This window comes from Manduca sexta, chromosome 28, assembly GCF_014839805.1.
Source record: "Manduca sexta isolate Smith_Timp_Sample1 chromosome 28, JHU_Msex_v1.0, whole genome shotgun sequence".
Taxonomy (NCBI): Eukaryota; Metazoa; Arthropoda; class Insecta; order Lepidoptera; family Sphingidae; genus Manduca; species Manduca sexta.
In genome coordinates, this window is record NC_051142.1 from 2,363,517 (window position 1) to 2,385,328 (window position 21,812).

Sequence of the window (21,812 nt, forward strand, 5' to 3'; positions counted from 1 at the left end):
TCGCCGCTTATAAGTTCCAACTAATATAATTGTGTCGACTGGCGAAGGATGACCATCTCTCAACACACTGCAGTAGAATACAGATCCTACTTCGCTTACTATCGGGTACTGTGGGGTTATTTTTCCATGCCCGTTTAAAAATCTATCGAGTCTTTAGCTCTTACTTAAGTAACACTTATCAAGACATGAAGTGAACATCTTTAAATACTAGTCAAACAAGAGATCTAAAACATTGTCAATCCTGCCCATTGTAATAAAATATCTTATTCTCGCACCGGTTGTAATAAATACGACACACCTTTACTATATTGGACCTAAAACTGAGGAACCTGAGCTGTGAAAAAAGATGGTTTGCTGTTCCGAACATTAAGATGAAGAATAAAAATAATTCACAAAACTATAAAAGGTACAACAAATTATTAATAATAAAAAATTATACAACAATAAAATAGAATCTAGCTTCTCTCTCTGAGTCTCCACCCACGTGAATAAGTTTTTCCGGAATAAATATTTTGCCGTGATAAAAAAAATAGCCAATGGCACTCAGAAGTAATGTAGCTATTAGTGAAAAAAAAATCAAAATCGGTTTAGTAGTTACAGAGATTTACCGCATTCAAAACCAAACTTTTCAGTTTTATAAAATTTATATAGATTTATAAATATATTTGACCGTAAGTATTTATAATTAAATCCGATTAACTTTTTATTTTATTTTGTCCTCTTGTGCCAGCCCTACCGAAATAGGCATGAATTTTAAACGCTCCACAGAAGCTTTCACTCTATGCAGTAACCAGTAATGTACGCAGAATCAATGGTAGTTTACTAAGGCTCAGACCTTAGTGACGGATGCATAATTTAATCAATTGTATAACTTTATTGTATTTTGTGTGAATACGTTACGTTATACTATCTTATTATGTAGTTAAATATATATATTATGCTTTAAATTTATATATAATTGCAGGTGTATTGATAAGAGTGGATAAATTGTATATTACATAATATTTGATGTTTATTTAATAAATAGTTCAGTATCTTAAATCTTTAACAGACCCTCAAATACAATGAACAACTGTGTTGGACAGATACACATACATCACGCCTTTATCCCCGAAGTGTAGGCAGAAGTATGACCAAGGCACGCAATTTCCACGAAGTGTGTTCCATCCGATGATGTGATAGGGGGCGAGCCTATTACCATATCTGGCAACAATTCCAGACTCCAGGCTGATATTGAGCAAAAAAACCAATTTCACTTCGACCCACCCGGGATTCGAACCCAGGGCCTCAGAGCGGTGTCGTACCACGCATGCAATTCAACTAGGCCGCCAAAGCTGGGGTAAGACCAAAGAGCTATACACAGTCACCCCACGACCGCCACATCAACCTAGTTGAACATATCGCGTGCTACACTCACATTATTACTTAGTAAATATATTGGTCAAAGAATACGTTAAAATAAACTAACAAGTTAATTCTGCTACAAAACAATTAGCAATTGTCATGATGTAAGCATATTGGCCAACATATGGATCTCACTTTCCTAATAAAGGCTGCCACTACAGCTGTTAAGAAATTAATGAATTCAGTCTGTGGAATTGAGATGCCTACTCCATACAATTATATCCTGGGCATCAGCCTTTAAAAACATCCCTTGACGCTCTAATTATGTCGTTACTAGCCACATCAAAATACGGAAATGTCGAAACTACCACCAAATACAATTTAGCCCAAACCCTTAAACTTCATTTAAATTATGTGAATTGGTCATCAAGTGTTGAATGAAGTCATAAAACTCAATTAATATAACTGGTGCCGCGCGCCAAATGACCACAAAATTGCACCAAGCGTCGTCACGGTTTAATGATTACGACAGATTGCTAAATTGTTCTCGGGCCCTATATACATGTCAGGCGTTGCTCTTTGTACTATTGTTTTTGAAATACTATCCCCTCACGCTTTCAAATTCTATAAAACCCTTTTAGTAATAGATGGGGCCCGTGTTCAATAATGGGCATTAATTAATACAGGGCGGGTATTAATAAGCAACGATGGCGTAGGGTCTATATAACCCGATTCTACCGGCTTCCCTTTGTGTAGAATTTCTGTAGAATTTAGTTATCATCAGAAAGAGTTGCAGGCCGCATTTATGCATATATTGCGGTTTAAAGGTACCTATATGTTGCGTCGGGTTCCTTTTTGGATAACTTCACCTTTCACCTATGATAAACACGGTCAACAAAGTCATTTATAACAAGTCAGCCAGTCTCTGGAGTCACTGGGTTTCCATCATCATTAATGTCGGCTACTAAAGAGGGTTGTAGTAGTCATCGCTTTATTTATTTCTATCACTAACCAGGGGTGTACAAGCATTGATATTGCGGTTTAAAAGACATTGTTTCGAACACTATGTGATTCAATTTATTTGATTTGTTGTAGGGGTTGTATCACTACTTATAGAGAGAACGACGCCTGCGCAGCAAGTCATTTTGGAAATAACACCTACTGTCCGTTCTTGGTGATGATTTGAAAATAATATAGTGCCATATTAAATCAAAGATTACAAGTAACGACTAAGCTATATAGTTTACGATCGCCATAAACTGTAAGGGGAAGGGAGCTATTTCCGTAGTTCGAGGGCGAGTAATGCACGCGCTAGTTCCTAGAATCGCACTCAAGTTGCGTTCATACTATTTATAGATTTATAGTCCAAAGATGGACGGCCTTTGGATCTACAAGCTTCGCGTGGAGTGTGTGCGTTTGATTCCCAGATCCGACAGTACTTTGGGTGTTTTTCTAACACAATTTACTCAGCAGTAATATTAAAACAGTATTTGTAAAGAAAAACTTCGTGTTGTTTTCTACTAGTAATATTGAGAGTACGTGGCCGGTTATGGTTACCAGGATGTTATGTTAAACATAAAAAATGACAGCATGGCTGTACCCAATCTTGACGACTTATAAATTAGTCACCAAATGTTATATAAACAATTAATCATATTACTATGAAAACAAACAAGAGCCGCTACAAGAATATCCCTTAGTGTTACACCTTTAGTTTAATTGAAGACGATAACAAAAATCCGAGACACCGACTACATCGTTGTGATCACGTAAAATAATATTATTGCAATGTCGATAATTGGGCTCCTTTTGACTATATCACTGACTGAAACTATACTGAAAACAAACGTAACACATCTTTCTAACACCCATTAGATATAAATAATTTTATTGATTCACTTATGAATAAATAAATAAAAGAATTTTCAAAATCGGTTCACTTATGAATAAATGTTTCTATTAGTAAAAGAATTTTCAAAATCGGAACACTGGGTCACAGTTACTTATAGAAACTACTATAAGATACTTCACCAATTTGTGGACATTTTAACAGCATGGAGGGAAATTTACAGGGGTCTTTTTGGGGAAAAAACTACCGTTTCAAAGCGGAAATACACTGTATTACTTGTGTAACTTTCTCTTTTCAAATTGAAAATTTGGCGCTTTGGTCGCACAAACAATTAATATTTTTAGGGTAATTTTTCTTAAAACAATATTTTGGGGATGCAAAACAGTTCGAGGGTACTGCAAAGCAGACCACTGAAAACACTGTAATAGCATAATATTTCAATGCGTTGAAAAAAAGACAATATATATTAGTATTAAATAATTATTGTACTGACCTGAACAAGCGAAGGTATAAGCCACGAATTAAACTGAATTAATTAACAACCGTCGAGAACGGACAAATACTGAATGACAAAAACCACATTCCCAGAATAGGAAAATTAATATATTCCAGTACCATTGCATTCGATATGACATATTTAGTTATTTATTACGTAATCATGCCTACACAAGTGAGTTTGTCCCTGTATGACCTATCTATATTGTCCTTATATGAACATGACTATAATATATTTTATCCACACAGGAATTAATCGTTAAACCTGCTAAAATACTGCTGCCTCTGCTTGATTTCCTATGCTCGTTTGTGTTTAAGTGTCAACAGTAATCTTGTACTCTTTTTAATATAGTTTAGTTTAACCCCTGGACCGTTTATACGGCACTACAAAGTGCAAATGGTAAGTCGAGTGGGGTCCAAAAGAATGTCGACTGACGAGAGATGATTACCCCTCGGCAGTTGATACAATTATGCCGGCCCATTGGAACCGGATATACACAGGCATCCCGGCAAACGACACACTAACATCCGCAACTATGGCGAGTTTAACACCTTGTGTACGGTGGTCACTATCCGGGCGGATATAAAATATATCCTATCATCATCAATAAAGGTACAGTCTAATTCTAACAATAGTCCTGGGACCTGGCCTAAAGAAGTGAGATCTACTAGATGTGAATGTAAGGACTGTGAATCCAGAACAAACTATTGAATCATTGTTTATTGGCAACAAAACGTCTTGTTTATTTGGGTTATGCTTGTTTCATTTTGTTATAATGTTAAGTCCAAATTTTTTTTCGTATGCCAGCCGACGAGCTAGTTGGTCATTATTTATTCATCTACCTATCAAAATTCTAAATGTGCTAATCTAAGAGCTACTAAACGGATTGGATCTTTTTTTCACTAAGAGGTATCTACTAATCTACATTACTCCAGGGGCCTTATTCTCTATCCCGCACGTTATTTTGACAGTGCGTAACAAGCACGTAACACAACGCGTCATGTTTAGGACTATAGAAATTTGCCTTACAGAATACCATTCCACGCACATTTCTCGAAAATAACATGACACGGCCGCATACGCGTTTACACTAACATACAGAATAAGGGCCCAGAATGCTTAGACTACTTTTTATCCCAGAAAAACGTTTTCACACGAGCGAAGCCACCTACACATAGTCAATAAAATTAATAATTATTCATACAATTTTTTCCAATCAGTGCAATAATTGTTCACATGTAAGTTCACTGGCACGTCGGTTAGCTCACCAGACCTCTGGCCTCCTCGGACCACTAACGAGTGCAAGTGCCAGAGATCAATTACCAATTATAAACTAATCGAATCTCATTACATCACTTGCTTAAATTAACAAGCACAGTCAGCCATAAAATTATCTAAACTAACTCAGAATTTCAAATCACCTTTAAACTTTCGTGCCCTTATCAAAACGTTGTTTCCTCACTAAAACATACTTCAATGGTTTTAATTATGATAAAAAAACAATACTTATTGCGATTTAAGTTAATATGCAGAGGAGTTTTTTTTTTATTTGTTCAGCTGCAATCGGAATTCATGTTCTTATTTCTTTATACTATTATGTAATATACAACTGATTGGACAAGACGAGCAAATATCTCACCTAAAACCCTTTGGAGCAACGCAACTTCTGTCCGTAAACAGGTGGGCAAACCACCTAGAACCCGTGCCGGAATTATATTTTTTATGAGTGCCACTTTATTTCCGCTGCTCCATGTAGGTAGGTTTATGTATATATGTAGGTTTCTAAAATACTTAATAATTTTCCATTTGTTTGTATTATGGAAGTCACTAAAGTTAAATAAACGAATGATTAATTAAATCGAGTGAGCGTCCTCTGAAATCTGCCGCCCCTAAGAGGCTGCCGCCCATAGGCTGCGGCCTAAATTATTAAGAATAAATATTCGACACTAACACTTAAACGAACAGACAGACTTAGATCAGTTCTTTAATGTTTAATGACGACAGTCATTTAAACCAAAACATGTAAATAAACACTGCTGCGTAGCTATGGGAATAGACAAAGATTATGAACAATTGTTTCGACCATAATAGTTGATAGAGTGCACGCACAACTATGATAACGCCAGACGCATACGTGCGTAATCTGTAAGCCAGTGTCAATTAGCAGTGTTTTACGTCTCATTCTCCGTATGAAAATAAATAATTATTTTGTTAGTCAAAGCATACGCATTTTCAATAAACTTCCCATGTAATAAAGCCAATTGTTATTTTAAAAAAGAATTAATACAAGTAAAATTTGACAGATCATGTTGCTGAGTTAAGTATTTTAAGTTTGTATTCACAATCAATCCTACGAGGACTCATAATGCGAAGCGCATATAATCTAATTCGTAATCCTAAGAATATATTTTGTCCAACATCGAACTGAAAGTAGTCTCATAACAATATTAGCTAATTAGTTATCATAGAGCCCCACTCTATACTAAGCTTAGAACGATAATGGCTCATGCCGAATGCACTGAGGAATAGACTAGCATAGCTGTGCTGTCTACACTTATTTAAATCAATTGATAATTAATTTCACAAGTTATTTACCGCCATCTATATATATAAAAATGAATCCCTATTTCCCTTGGTCACGCCATCACGCGTGAACGGCTGGACCGATTTCACTATTTTTTGTTGTTGTGTTTGTTATTGTCAGGAGAAGGTTCTTATGAAAGAAAAAAATCAAAAAATTGCGCGGAAAATTAGAAAATTTAAGAAAACTTAACGAAAATATTAATTTTATATAACTGTCAATTGTTTGAAATAACTGTCAGCAAATGACTGAATGTTTCATTTTCAATTCATAGTTAAGACGCGACAAAGTCTATCGGGTTAGCTAGTTTTTAATAAATGACACCAATAGTTTATTTCGATAACTCAAAAAATGAACCAATCAGAACAAGTCAATTGTAAATGCTTACAAATAAGTTTTTTTGATTGGTTCATTCTCGGAATCGGTTCGATGATTGGAATCGGTTATTGAAAACGGCTGTTAGATGTATCAGAGCAGCGCCTGACTCGACAAAACATAGCGTCTAAAAGAAATTTATAAAAACACCAACCAACAGCCCAACATTTATGCAAAACATTTGATTGACTCGCCAACATTTGTCACACAAGCCAAGGCCCCGGACCCGCGTCCGCGTCAATCATGATAGGGTATTGTGGCTGATGTCGGCCCGAATTGGACAATTGTGTGTGTCAGTACCAATTGACATCGGCCAGTGAATGCTTACGACACTACAATGCACAGGAACTGCGTCTTGCGTTTGTAGAGGATGCGACTCTTGACAAGTGTTATCTGCCGTGTTTATATGCAAAGTATTGGATCAAAATGTTTGCTAACACAAGTTTCAGTGGACCTGATATCAAATAGATATTATACAGGATCATTTTGACATTGCGTTAGAAAAAAAAACACAAACTTATCTTCATAAAAATAACACAATAAATGACTCAAATCGCAGATGTAAAATAATAAAATGGCAGTTTGAACGAAATAAATATCAATATAAAGTAATTTTTATTTTATAGGTCGAAGCCGAGAACCTCAACACGGCAGTAGAACCGCATCATTTTGGTAGTCCGAATTATTTTCGGCTTTAAAATCGGCGGATTGCCTTATTCACTCTCCATATATGCTTAGTCAAGTATCAAGTAACAAAGACGTTGCGATCGCCGGTTGCCACAATTATAAGTACCAGTATGTTTTACTGGGTATGGTACCTATGCCGGTCTCCCAATCCGTAGCCTCGGACCACCTTGGACCTGATAGGTCAATTTCTAACTACTAGATCCAAAGATAGAGAGTAGGATCGTTTATTGAAATTAGCCAATCATCGGATACTGTCCAAAGAAAAATATTCATTAAGTTTATATTATTATTTAATTCATGTTTATGTTGTGGTGAGTATATTTATTTTTATACGTGGTTCGTCATAGCATTCCTTACCTGCCGCCTCTTGTTTGTTATGTAAATAATTAACAATACATTTAACAAAGGCAAGAGTAAGCAATAATATGACTAATAATATTATTTGACTGACTAGCTTGTTTCTGACTAATTTGTTTCTGTTAATAAGTCTACACATGATAGAGGCAATTACGGTACTCGCGCGTAGCTGAGATTATATTCGTCCCAAAATGTGACAGCAGACGAGTATTTAGGAAGAATCATATTGAGCACAAATTCTGATCACGGAAAAGAAAATAGTTTTATTATTTACAAAACTTGAAGTGATTATTGTTACCCAGCTTCATAATACAACACAAAACAGTCTTTAATGCTATTCCAATACACATTACACAGCCAAGCACTGGCAAAGGCTCCATATAACCTTCCTACCGGCTACCGGCTTCCCCTTATGTAGAATCTAATTATCATTAGAACGATTTGCACACCGCATTTATGCATAATAGTACCTATATGTTGTGTCCGTTTCCCTTTCGCCACTGCACCCAAGTACCCTATCTTTGGAAGTATAATGCAACTGAAATTAAACTACTTTTCGGATTCTATCGCGGTTTTTTATATCTTAGTTTTCTCCCGACGTTTTGAAGACTGCAGCTTTCATGGTCACGGGGGGGACATGAAGGCTGCAAAGTAGTTTAATTTCAATGTCTAACATTCGCGTAAATATAAGAAATCATTAGTATAATGCAACGGTACACATAATACTCATTTACCAATAAAAAAACAACTATTTGAATAACCTCTTTTTTTAAAACCCGTTAAAAAAACACGAGTATTTCTCAAACAAAATACAATATAGTATTGACTCTTAATAATATAATAATAATATCAGCCGCCGCTTATTGACTCTTAAACATAATAAATTTTACAGTAAACCTATGCAATGCCGATACAGAGATTACATTTCACAGGTCTCCCCTATTCGGGGTTCTGAGCCTACATTTACGCTCCGATCAATCTGGTTGTATTTGTACGGTTTCATCGACACGATGGCTTTTAACTTTCTATCCGAAAAAGCGCTGGTTCAAATGGAACTACATATCATATTCCTGAACACTATTGCCTGCTGCACACACGGTAAAAAAACTAACTGCATAGTGAAAAAAAACTAGCTGGTAATAACCAAATTCCAATATAAAATTCAATCCATACTAGGCCAGCGTGGTGGACTAAGGCCTAATCCCTCTCAGTAGTAGAGGAGGCCCGTGCTCAGCAGTGGGCAAGTATATAATACAGGGCTGATATTATTATTATTATAAAATAAAGTGAACCAACGAATGTGGACTATGTTATATTTGATATTAAAATTGCTTCCATTATACTTATTTATAGTATAGATGTTTTTTTTTTTGGGATCTGCCGCTGTTTTCACCTGGGGTACCCTGCTAACGGTGTACAAGCGATCCTCCGGCTTAGCGACCACGATAGTCCCAATGAAGATTTGGTGGGCCCTACCGCTATCACTGAGGGTACCAGCGGACGGTACGCTGGCAACACGACGGTACACTTACAGAAAAAATAATACAGAATAAAGTTGCAATAATGTTTTCCCCGAAACGTTATATTATGCTAAAAACGCTGCAACGATTGCGTCATCTATAGCATCACGTCCCAAAACACGTTCCGAGCGTCGAAAAATGTTTTTATTTCTAACAATGGACGCGATTGTTACAATTTTAATCTGCGTTGACAATTCCATACAATAAAACTGCGAAATCTTTTAATACATCTGATTGAAATTTGTTGATTGATAGTACGAGATCCCACTGCAGAATTAGTGCACTCATCGAGTACATGTTAAAAACTACATTCTTACAGATTTTTATGCTTAGAAGAATATATATCTACTAGGTTGCCTATTAAAACTTGGCCGCAAATATTTTTAATTAAATTATTGTTAATTGATTTTTCGGAAAACATTTCATTCATTTTTTTTTCAAATAAAATAGCGTCCACTTCATGACAATACACATAAAGACTCTGAAAAACCACGGTTGCCGTTGCGCACTTGGCCGCACCTCTTCGCAGCCAGATGTAAGCAGGTATGACTATGATACATTTACTCGTTCATAATGTATATTTATTAGCTATACATCAAATTAAAGCTGAATTTTTTCTGTTGATCATGATACACGGTTGCCTAATTAAATCTGGCCGCAAATAAGGGTTGCCGACTCTTAAAAATGATAAATATTGAAGGTAGAGTGAAAGAGAGCTAGCGCGTTATATTACCAGTCAGAAAAGGATAGCGAGTACTAGCTGTACGACACTTTTGAGCCATTGCGCATACGCCTGATGATCGTGTTCTCAACCACCAGTTAAAACAATAGTAGATACAACTTAATAAATACTCCAAAAAAAAGTCTTCTCAAAATGATAAATGTAAAAATTACCACAATAAATTACTATCCATTAAAAATAAAATTAGGGTTACTCACGTAAAATAAAATTTTATTGTGCAAGTACTGTTTGAGTAAATATTATATTTTATTCAAGTATTCAATAACTTATTACATATAAATGAAGCATTTAAGTAACTCAAAAATTAAACAAACGTATCTTATCTATCCGTAAATTTTATTTAAAAATCTGAACCATCAGAGCTTTCATTTTCACTATCATAGAAGCTATCACTTTCATAACTTTCATCGCTAGAAATATCATAATCATCGTCATTATCGGAAGATTTGTTCGTGGAATCACAGAGAACATTTTCAACTTGCATTGGAGCTGAATCTCCCAGAAACCATGTAGAATTCTTCTGTATCTTTATGCTTTAAAACTGTAATTTTTTTAAGACACGCTGTATGATATCCAAAGTCATAGGTAGATTCAATTGTTAATATAATATCATTGTATTTATATTTTATTTTACGACGAAATAATAACATTAGCAAACACTTTTTGAATGATGCATCATCAAAGTCAAGTACATTGCATTTTTTCTCACACAGAAAACACGCCTTCATCTTCATGAATTTTATTCGAAGTTTATTAACCCATTTAGCATCGGAATGTTTGCCGGCAAACATGACAGCTACATGACGTGTGTCACGGGAATATAACCTTATTATGTACTACATGCTATGTATGTTATCCTTTTCTGACTGGTAATATAACGCGCTAGCTCTCTTTCACTCTACCTTCAATATTTATCATTTTTAAGAGTCGGCAACCCTTATTTGCGGCCAGATTTAATTAGGCAACCGTGTATCATGATCAACAAAAAATTCAGCTTTAATTTGATGTATAGCTAATAAATATACATTATGAACGAGTAAATGTATCATAGTCATACCTGCTTACACCTGGCTGCGAAGAGGTGCGGCCAAGTGCGCAACGGCAGCCGTGGTTTTTCAGAGTCTTTATGTGTATTGTCATGAAGTGGACGATATTTTATTTGAAAAACAAATGAATGAAATGTTTTCCGAAAAATCAATTAACAATAATTTAATTAAAAATATTTGCGGCCAAGTTTTAATAGGCAACCTAGTAGATATATATTCTTCTAAGCATAAATATGTGTAAGAATGTAGTTTTTAACATGTACTCGATGAGCGCACTAATTCTGCAGCGGGATCTTAGACTATGAGGGTTTTGCTATTATATTAAACATACATACACACACTGACGCCTTCAATCCCCGGAGGGGTAGACAGAGACATAACTGGTGGTATACGTATACGTTATACGTATTCCATCCCGTGATGTGATAGAGGGCGAGCCTGTCGCCGTAACAAACCCAAATTCCAGACTCCAGGCTGATACCGGCTAAAATCCAATATCACTGCCCGACCCGGGGATCGAATACCAGACCTCAGCTGTACAGTCTTACCGTAATATTACTACGCCTCCGACGCAGTCAAACATATGTCCATAAAAAAATAATATTGCATAAAATATTTGAATCAATTCAATGCTGGCGCAACTACAAAGAAGAAAGAATCTTGTTACATAAAATCTATATAAGGAAGAGGATCAGTAGTCCAACTGTATTCAAATATACGAATAGCGGAGTCGACCGAATAGCGGTAAACCCGACGGACAACGGCCCATGTACAAAGTGCAAAGAACAATATCTTACTTTGTACGACGTCGCAAATGTCTACAGACAGACACAATATGCAAATAAATATATTATTAACCAAATAACATATTACACGTATCAAATAGCAGATCCTCGCTCACGCTTGACACCCAATGAGAACCACAAGGAAACAAAATTGTGAAAATATAATTATATTGTTGTTAAATCATTAGAAAAGAAAAAAAAACAAATCCAACCAACCAAAAATTTTCACCAATTACCATTTATAATATTAGTAAAAAACAAGACAAGATTAAACAAGCAACAATATGAAATTCTAAACTTTACACTTTACAGTCTATGTGGTCTAGGTATTCAGTTATATAACAAAAAAAATCACAGATGTGAAACCATCCATTCCTATCAATTCAGCGTACGTTAATAACATGTACGCGAGCCAAATGAGTTGATTGTCGAGTGGCACGGGGCCGTGATTGCCGCGCCTCCATCGTCAGAGGTCACCGATAAAATGCGACCCAGCGGCATGCAGGCTGGACCAATTGGCATGACATGATAGTTTTATTACTCTGTCAATATGTCCATAGGAATATTGGTAAAGTTTCTTTTTTTTTAATTTATTTAGGATAACAATCGGTTACACATTATAAAATTTAAAAAAAATAAAAAATAAAAACGAATCTGTAAATGCGCAACCAGCATATCCACAGCATATAAAACGTTGAAGATCTTATGTGTTTTGTGAGACAAACGACTACCAACTTGACCAAGGAAATGACAGTTAATCCTTAGGCATTTCGAAGCGAGACACTTTTCATAAGCTATGAAATATACCCATAATAGATTATGGATTCTCCAATTTTTAACCCATGAATACATGAAATACTTTGATTTAAATTTACCCAGGCATACGAAAGATAAGAATCTGGATTAACGGAATTATAAATACCAAGGCATGGGAAAGTTAATAATCTGGACTTAAAGAATTTTATAAAATAAAGTCCAAATACAAAGTAGTGGAATTGAGGACGTTGCGTCCTTCGAGAGTCAGCTAAATTATAGATTTGGCATGCCCTAAAGTGTGTTGACCATAACGAAAAAACTTCAAATAAAAGCCTTAAAAGATACCTTAAATCTATAGTCCTGATTTTTCCCATGAATCTATAGGATGAAGAGCATCTATGGGTACAACACCCAAGGAAGGAAAGTTAAATAATAATAATATGTATTGTAAACAAACATGTGCAACCTACTTTTTCATTACATCCATAGTATTTACAGTAATTGACACATTCTAACAAGGACATTCATTAAAAACGAGGTACTGAATATAAATTTGTTCACATTTTTTTTTCTTTCTATAGTATTAGGCAGATAACATTGTCTATACTTTTGAAATTATCCATAACGGAAGTCACCATGGTATTGATTATAATAGTATATAATTCATCGTAAAATATAAATATGGAAACGTTATATAAAAACGTCTAGACTTTAGAGTCTAGACCAAAGGTAACGCAATCGTTTCGCAAGTGTCCATAACAGGCTCGTCAACTTAGCTGCTCATTAAAATAAAAAAATAAATGCGTCGTAAATAACGTGCCAACGCCCATGAGGTTGCCGATAGAAAGACTGCACATTGAGAGCTTCACCTTGTATATTGTCGTGTTTTATTGTTCCGTTAATTGTACGTCATGTGATAGTGGTTTTAGGAAGATTTGCGACAGGTCAATTTAGTGCTTATTGTCCTATTGAACATTTGTATAGACCTCTAATAGTATTAGAGTTGAAATTAAGAGGGTAATAAATCTAGATAATAAACTCGAATGCGAAGTGGACGACGGTTTTCCAACAGGAGGTGTCTTGTGCGATGCGCGCAAATTTGATGTAGCTCCAATTACTATCACAATACCTTCTTTATCAAATAACAATCCATGACGACGTCCTCTTTACCAAGTACTCACATGAACATATCGAACACGCGATCAAATATACGTATTATTGACTAAATGATGTTCATGATCAGGAAATTGTGTGAGCATTTCAATCACGAAATTAATTCGCATCGCAAGTTCAAATACAATTAGGAAGACGCCTTACAGCCGTTATCAATAATCGATCAAAACCACAATCTTCAATCATGTGCTGTGAATGAACAAATCAAAATTCATAGCATAGTGAGGTAAATAATAATTATTAGTACCTAAATATTGTGTCGACTTCATTTTCGTAAAATTTCACCCTTCACGTCACCAATCTACAGAGCGTTCCCGGAACACGACACACATACCGATCCACTATGTCGGATTTTAACACCATGTGTACGGTGGTCGCTGAGCGGATACAAAATATATCCAACGACCAGCGCACCACATTCACAGCCTACATCATGAACATAACGTAACCCAATAATTTCACAAGAGCGTTTCCACGCAGATGTTGCATAATGGCAAACAGGTCCGTTTGAGGGCCAAGGCGAACACGACGAGGTGCGCCTTTATCGGGTTGCACTGAACAAGACACCTGGCGCCCGCAAATGCATCACGTTTTAAAGTTATCGTACTTGAGCTCTTTAGAGCGGAGTCTGTTTTAGTTGGATTTTACTTTGGCAAGGCAAATTGACCTCTTCTGAACTATAAAAGGTATGTATAATACGTAAAAATGAATAAGACATAAGGCTTAGAATATATCGGTCAATTTCGACTTTATTGAATGTTGTTTTTGCCACACATGTATAGCGCGACATGCATTATTTATTTTCGAGAACTGTACATTTTTGTCTAAAATGGTAAAGTATCTGAGGATAAACGCATTGATAAATGTGTTCCTAGTCTGGTGTCCGCAAATAATAATATAAAATAATGAAATGATCGCCGGTCTTGTAAATAATTTCTTACTTTGGTTATGCTAGCTAACACACGATTAGCTGGAACAACCCAAATCAATAGGAAAGCTAGGCTGCGGGCAAAACCCTGCATATATATTTGCAAAATATATATTTCTTTGGATATTTATAAAACTGATCGGAATTTTACTTGATAATTTATCTGACAAGAAGTCAGAGGCTATCGTTAGAAACCACATTTATCTTCCGTGGCTATATCAACTGGATGGCGAGAACATAGAATAAATTTCAATAAATGTTAATTAAAAAACAACTTGAAATCTTTAATTGTATGAATTTATACATTCTATTCAAATAATGAAACTTTGTTAGGTCTATACTGTGGCTAGTATTATAGTCATAGGTCAGCTCGATTGCGAAAATACCACTGTCTGACGGTGTACATAAAACTGGCAAAGGACTTTCCTATTGCCTTTCGTATGTTCAGCGATATAGCCAAAAGTATTTGGTATTTGAGTTCAGTAAGATATGAAAATGTTATGCATGACCTTAAGGAAATTAAAATTTAACAATTAACAGAATATAAACGACTTATTAAGAAACGACTTTATTTTATCTCTAGCGATAAATGACTGAACGATGCAAATCTCTCATACCCTAAATAAGCTCGACGAAAGACAAGTTCCCTCAGGCAAAGCAAAGTTCCTCTAATAGCGACATAAAAGCGGGCTTTTGAAAAGCTTTTTCAATCCACATCTCCGAAGACAGTGGCAAAGATGAAAGTTTGAAAAAGGTGTTTTAGCTTGCAAAACTTGACGTCTTTTTGTAGAAACAGAGCATAAGTGGACAGCTTGACGGTTCGTAACCGCTTGCCGATAACTTATTTCAATACCGTACTTAATAATTTTGAACACACAGACTTTTTTGAACAAATAGAAATTTAAGTTCTTCGTCACATTTCATAATTATTTTATCTGTGGCCCTCAGATCATTCATTATTTAAGGAAGTCATAAAACTAATTAATTTTTACAGTGCTTGAAATTATAAACAACCACTGTTAAAACAGATAATAATAAATTCCAATACTCACATCCAATCCCAACAAATCCACAACACCACAGACAACCGAGAATTCCGACAACCATCGCACAGCTAAGTAAACTCGACACTTAGCCGGGAGGTGATTTGGAGCATCTCGTTTGGTCGGTACACAAGTTCTATAATATAAATCACCCCGCCCCGCTTCGGTTCTATCATTAGAGGTCATTAAAGGCGGGCGGGATGGGCCGAATTACACGCTCTGCCCGTGCGGGCCACAAAAATGCGCCGCGGTCGTTATTCCTAAGACACGTGCTTGGGACCTAGCATGCTTTCGCGTGAAACCATCATTGTTGAAGACAGAGCCGAAAATATGCGTTGGGGCCTATTTCACAAGGTTCAAGTAAATGTTATCAGCCACTTAAAGTATAAGACAGTTAATACTGAATACAGTCTTTTGTTTACCAGTTATTCGGGACCTTGACTTTTGTATTTGACCTACCGATAAATATTGTGAACAGGCCTTTAATAAAATAGACTATTTGTTATGGTCCTTTACTCGAATTCCTAGTAATTAAATTAAGTGAAGTTTCGTAGAGATCGCAATATCAAAAGAATTTCACTTAACTTCTCTGAAAGCTTTGCAAATGAGATTATACGGACAAGCTAAAGACGATGACAACCTTAGAAATGAGTCATAATATAACCTAGTGTATCAAGTGTTTGCGTGACTCGCAAAATTACTTAGACGTCTGGGATCCCTCTGCAATTCTGATGACTGGACCGAAATTACTTTTTTTGGAACGATAAATTTATATATCAATTTGAAAAAAGAACATACATTCCGCAGATGACTATTTCAATCAACATTTCAATTACAATTTACAGTTCGATTACCACGCTCGTACTTTACGACTTGGCTGAAATTAAATTGATATGCAGACTAAGATGGTTTGGACAGGCAAATCATCTAAAGATACAGATAAAATACCATTCTATTTCGCAGCTGAGAGAGCTCTTTTATGTCTATACAACAACAATCCGAGTATGTGGCAGTAGCATACCCATAAAGAGTAATAACTAAAAATTTGAATTATAAAGTTCTATATCATAGCGCTCCTCACCTTGAGACTGAGATGTGGGTTCATAACGACTGATTGTATTAACTTTGACATCTTTATCAAATATGGCTTACGGTTCCATGAGAGTTAATAAACCTCTAACACTTGTCTTTTAAAAGACTCTATCTTTTGATCCTTTATTAGTAGCGCGCCGAAGTTGTCACAGAATATCTGTTTTTATGCTCGCTAAGCAGTAGTTTTAATAATAAAGACAACGTGTTGGATACGAAACCCACAGTGAGAGCTCTAACCCCACTTACCCAAATTAATATTATTCCTACAAATTTCAAACTTTTTAATCGAGTTGTCCTTTCATTGTCGACCTCAGCATAATTGTAGGATCCAATTTATAATACCTAGTCTTGCCATAAATATTGTAATAAAGAAAAAAGAAAATTGTTAACTGCAAATAACATTTATTACTTTTACAGTGTGTCAGTTTAATACATAAATATAAAACAATTAAAAATATAAAAAGCTTATTCGAAGTGGTCTCCATTGGCTGCAATACAGTCCTTTAAACGATGAGGCCAGTTATCAATAGAAGCACGCACTCTTTCCATGGGAAAATTCTTCACTGCCAATCGTATAGATTGTTTTAGGGACTCCAAATTATCATGGCGTTTAGAGCAAGCTGTACTCTCTAAAACTGACCACAAATCATAATCCAGCGGATTAAGATCGGGACTAGACGACGGCCAGTCTTCAGCTCTGATGAAGTCCGAAACGTTCGATTCCAACCAAGACTGCGTGGACCGAGCTTTATGACCCGGCGCCGAGTCTTGCTGGAAGGACCATACTTGGTTATTGAACATGGTGATGTTAAGGGGCTTAACTACCTTCTCAATTATGGTATCTTGATACACTTGTGCCGATGTTTTGATACCTTTTTCACAAAAATATGGCTCAGTCACTCCTTCATAGCTAACACCCCACCAAACCATCACTGAAGTCGGATAATGTCCACGTTGCACTCTGTCGACTAATTGGGAAGCTTCCTTAGAGCTTTGAGCATAAATACGGTCATTTTGTTTGTTAAAATGTTGCTCAATTGTAAAAATTTTCTCATCCGTAAACAAAATTTTTCTGTGACCTCCCTTTGCGTACCGCTTCAGTAGTTGTTTCGATTTTACCACCCTATTCTTCTTTAAATTATCAGTTAAGAAATGGCCAGTGCGTCTCTTATAGGCTGCAAGTCCTAAGTCATCTTTTAAAATACGCGACATGGTTCTAGGTGCTATCTTCATTTCCCGAGATAAAATCTTTTGCTTTCGGACAGGATTTCTTCGAATTCTTTCCCTTACTGCTTTGACCACCTTTTTCGTACGAACACTACGTGGACGGCCAGATCTTTTTCTGTCACAAACAGAGGAGGTCTCATTGTACCTATTAATAGCCCGGTACACAAACATTTTACTAATACCAAGTGTATGGAGAGTTTTAAAAATTGCATTTGGCTCCATACCTACTTTGTGTAATGCTATCACAGCGATTCGGTTCTCTTTATCACCCCACACCATTTTAATATCGCAAAATATTTTACAATGTATTGGCGCCAAAATGAGAAAACACAATGAACAATCGTATAAAAATGACAGATTCGAAATTCAAATGTAATATTTTTTTATAATTAAGTGTAACAGTATTTATGGCCAGACTAAGTATATAAACACAATATAATTTCCGAACCAATTTATATTGCAATTTAAATTTAATTTCCTATTAGAAAGTCGACTAGCTTTGTCTATTATGTCCGCGTCTAGGACATATAGGCGAGATGTCGGTGACCTCACAAGTCTATATTTAGGTACAACATCAATGGCACTTTTATTATTTTTATCATAAAACAAATTGGCTGTTTTAATTTCCGGTTAATGCCGAAATGTTATTGCTAAGATAATGACGTTGATTGTTAACAATTTTGCCAATTACATTGTGCTGGGTTAGTCCCACAAAACAAAAAATTGGGAGGTATTGATAAGAAACGTTCCTACACAGTATTTATAGCGATAAACTTGACCGTATTCTTCTCTTTATGAGAATACCGCCAGAAACCTATAGATATTTTTTTTTCGTAAATCTGCACATACCACGTGCTCTAAGCCCATCTCTTGAGATGATGCAATGCTGATACTCCAACATCAACACTCTGAGATAACCAAGACTTCTAAATCGGAAAAGGTTTTCTATTTGACTACCAAATTGTAGCTATCTTCACAGAGAAATAGCTCCGCGAAATAGCAAAGGAAACATAACATAATACGTGTTATTTTGACTTATGAGAAACCAACATAACCCAACTCTATCGGATCACCTTTCCAACCCTGCCAATATACTGTATAACAAAATTACTAGCAAATTAAGGTTTCCTTTTTGTATATTCCCCCTTCGCCACTAGCTTTGACATTCTCCAAACCCTTTCAGATTAACGGAACTAACTCATTACACCTCTACATGCGTCGGGATACTGAGATGACTCAGCTCTGTGTAATACAATGCTAATCATATTAATGTTATTAATAGTTGTTAAGGCATTGGTGGAAGCAGTCCTGGATTTGTAAATAGGCCGTATAGGCCACGGCCTATGGGCGGCAGCCTCTTAGTGGCGGCAGATTTCAGAGGACGCTCACTCGATTTAATTAATCATTCGTTTATTTAACTTAAGTGCCTTCTACAAACAAATGGAAAAATATTAAGTATTTTAGAAAACTACATACATACATACATAAATTACGTGGGGCGGCGGAAATAAAGTGGTCTACACTCATAAAAAATATAAATCCAGCACTGGATGGTCGGTACGGTTGAATGTTCGTAATGCGTATGATCGTTGGAAATTTAGTAACATCCCTGTTACAGTTCATTTACAAGTAACGGAATTCACAAACCTAAAATTAAAGTACCGCATTTTTATTTCACCCCATACTTTGTATTACCTTACTTAAAAAAGTTATTGCATTGTTCCTCAACGATAACATTTGTTAATAACTGTGAACTAAAATTCACATCTAAACCATTAATTTAACAACAGTGTATCACTTTCACCAAGAATGGTAGGTATTCTGATTGCAACAAAACAAGTATAGAAAGTTCATAAACCGACTGTTATATTCTTGTTTTGACTTGTGTAAAATCAACTAAACAAAAAAATATCTAAATGCATTTCTTTCAACAACATTGTAGAACTCTGAATTTTTAAAAAACATTATGACTACGCAAATGAAGGCTTCGAAAATTGGACTCTAAAGGGATAAAAATTAATTTCATGATATATTATGTTTGGGGACGGTAGGAAATATTTTATATCCGCCCGGTTAGCGACCGCCATTCACAGGGAGTTAAAACCCGCCATAGTGGCCGACGTAAGTGTGTCGCGTTCCAGAATCACCCTGTGTATATCCGGTTCCAGCAGGCCGGCATAATTGTGTCGACTGTTGAGGGGTAATCATCTCTCGTCAGTCGACATTCTATTGAACCCCCCTCCTCTATCACAAATAGCGCACATTAATTTCCTACAGTATTTAGTGCATTCGTTACAAATATAATCATGGATGCAACTCATTTTACATTCAACCTTACCATTACTTTGATCTGCCTCTATAAAAAAAACACATTGGTCTCAACTGGTAATAAAACTAAGACTAGAATATCTTAGACCACCTATTTCATGGAAAAAAAGGTAAAACATAATAAAGTTTTATTATTTTCTCACACATTTAATGCTACACCAATTAACTTTGTAGGAATGCAATGAACTCAGAACAATGACTTTAACACTATTACATGGAATTCATACAAATTACTGTGCAAATTTTTATAACTGACAAGAATGATTCCATTCTGAATTATGATGCTCAGTACTATTGCTATGCAAAAATAAAGTACTGAAATGTTAATACTTTGTAATTCAAGTTAAATGGTGTTTCTACAGTTTATAGGCAGTTCTATGGCTTACCATCAGGCGAATGGCAAGCTTGTCACATCATTCAAAGCAATAAAAAAAATTAAAATAGTCAGTGTTTAGTAATTACCATAATACTCAATATCAAAGTTTATACAAAAGAACAACGAGAAGACAACCTGTATTTTTTAAAGTCCAGTGTAAATGAAACTGCATCGAACTTGATAGTAAGCGAAATGACATTCAGATACAATATCCAATAGCAGCAGACCATTAACTTATTCCATTCAACACATTTTGATCACCAAATCCTTGAAACTGGAAGACATAGATGTGTTTAAATTATGTTCCACGGTTTGATTAGTATATCTGGTGGCATTTAATATTATCAAGCATTCTAAATACTTGATTCATCAATTTATTGTGATGTAGAGCCCTTCACACTATGTGGACTAAGAAGGTCCATGAGCAATATCAAGTAAAACATATTTGTTAACCATTTTTTTTAGTTATTAAGCATAATATAGTTATTGATAAAAGTTGCCTTTTGTGGTGGAACATGCATATTATAAAAACTGTCATCTGTAATTTGACTGCTGTGTTAAAACAATTTTAGACAATTTTATTTAAGTAAAAAAGTCAACATTAAAAAAATCCTTGAAGAAAACTGAAGATATGAGATTTTTTATTTGATAAATAATACTTAGCATGTTTGTAAAAAGCTATCAATTATTATTTTTGTTTTTAGAAATTTGTTTTGTGAAACCACTGTTTGTAACTGTAAGCACTATGTAAATTTTCAATTAAAACTTATTATTATTAAATAAAAAACATTTGTCAGTAGCATGACTGAACATCAGGGAAATTTAAAAATGTTTTGATAAAGGGTCAATTCAATATTTACTTTTTAGGGCAGATACACACTAACCACCACATATGAAGCCTGACAATAATCCTAGTTTTCTGTCTGACGAAAAATATCAAATCAACCCTGAACTGACTTGACATCAAGTAATAGACCAACAAGTGGCCTCCACAAATAAGCAGTAAGTAAACATTTTACTAGAAAAAAAAATGGAATGAAAAACTTAGAATGATTATGATTCCAAAATAATTGAATGCAAATAGCGTCTGTTGCGTCATATTAAGTT

General features: G+C 35.4%; 1 protein-coding gene across 1 annotated transcript in view; it reads right to left on the reverse strand.

Annotated features, from left to right (window-relative positions):
• The window catches only part of LOC115449650 (innexin inx1), a 62,245-nt gene that overhangs the window by 39,905 nt on the left and 528 nt on the right, over nt 1-21,812 (reverse strand). The gene's annotated exons all lie outside the window — the stretch shown is intronic.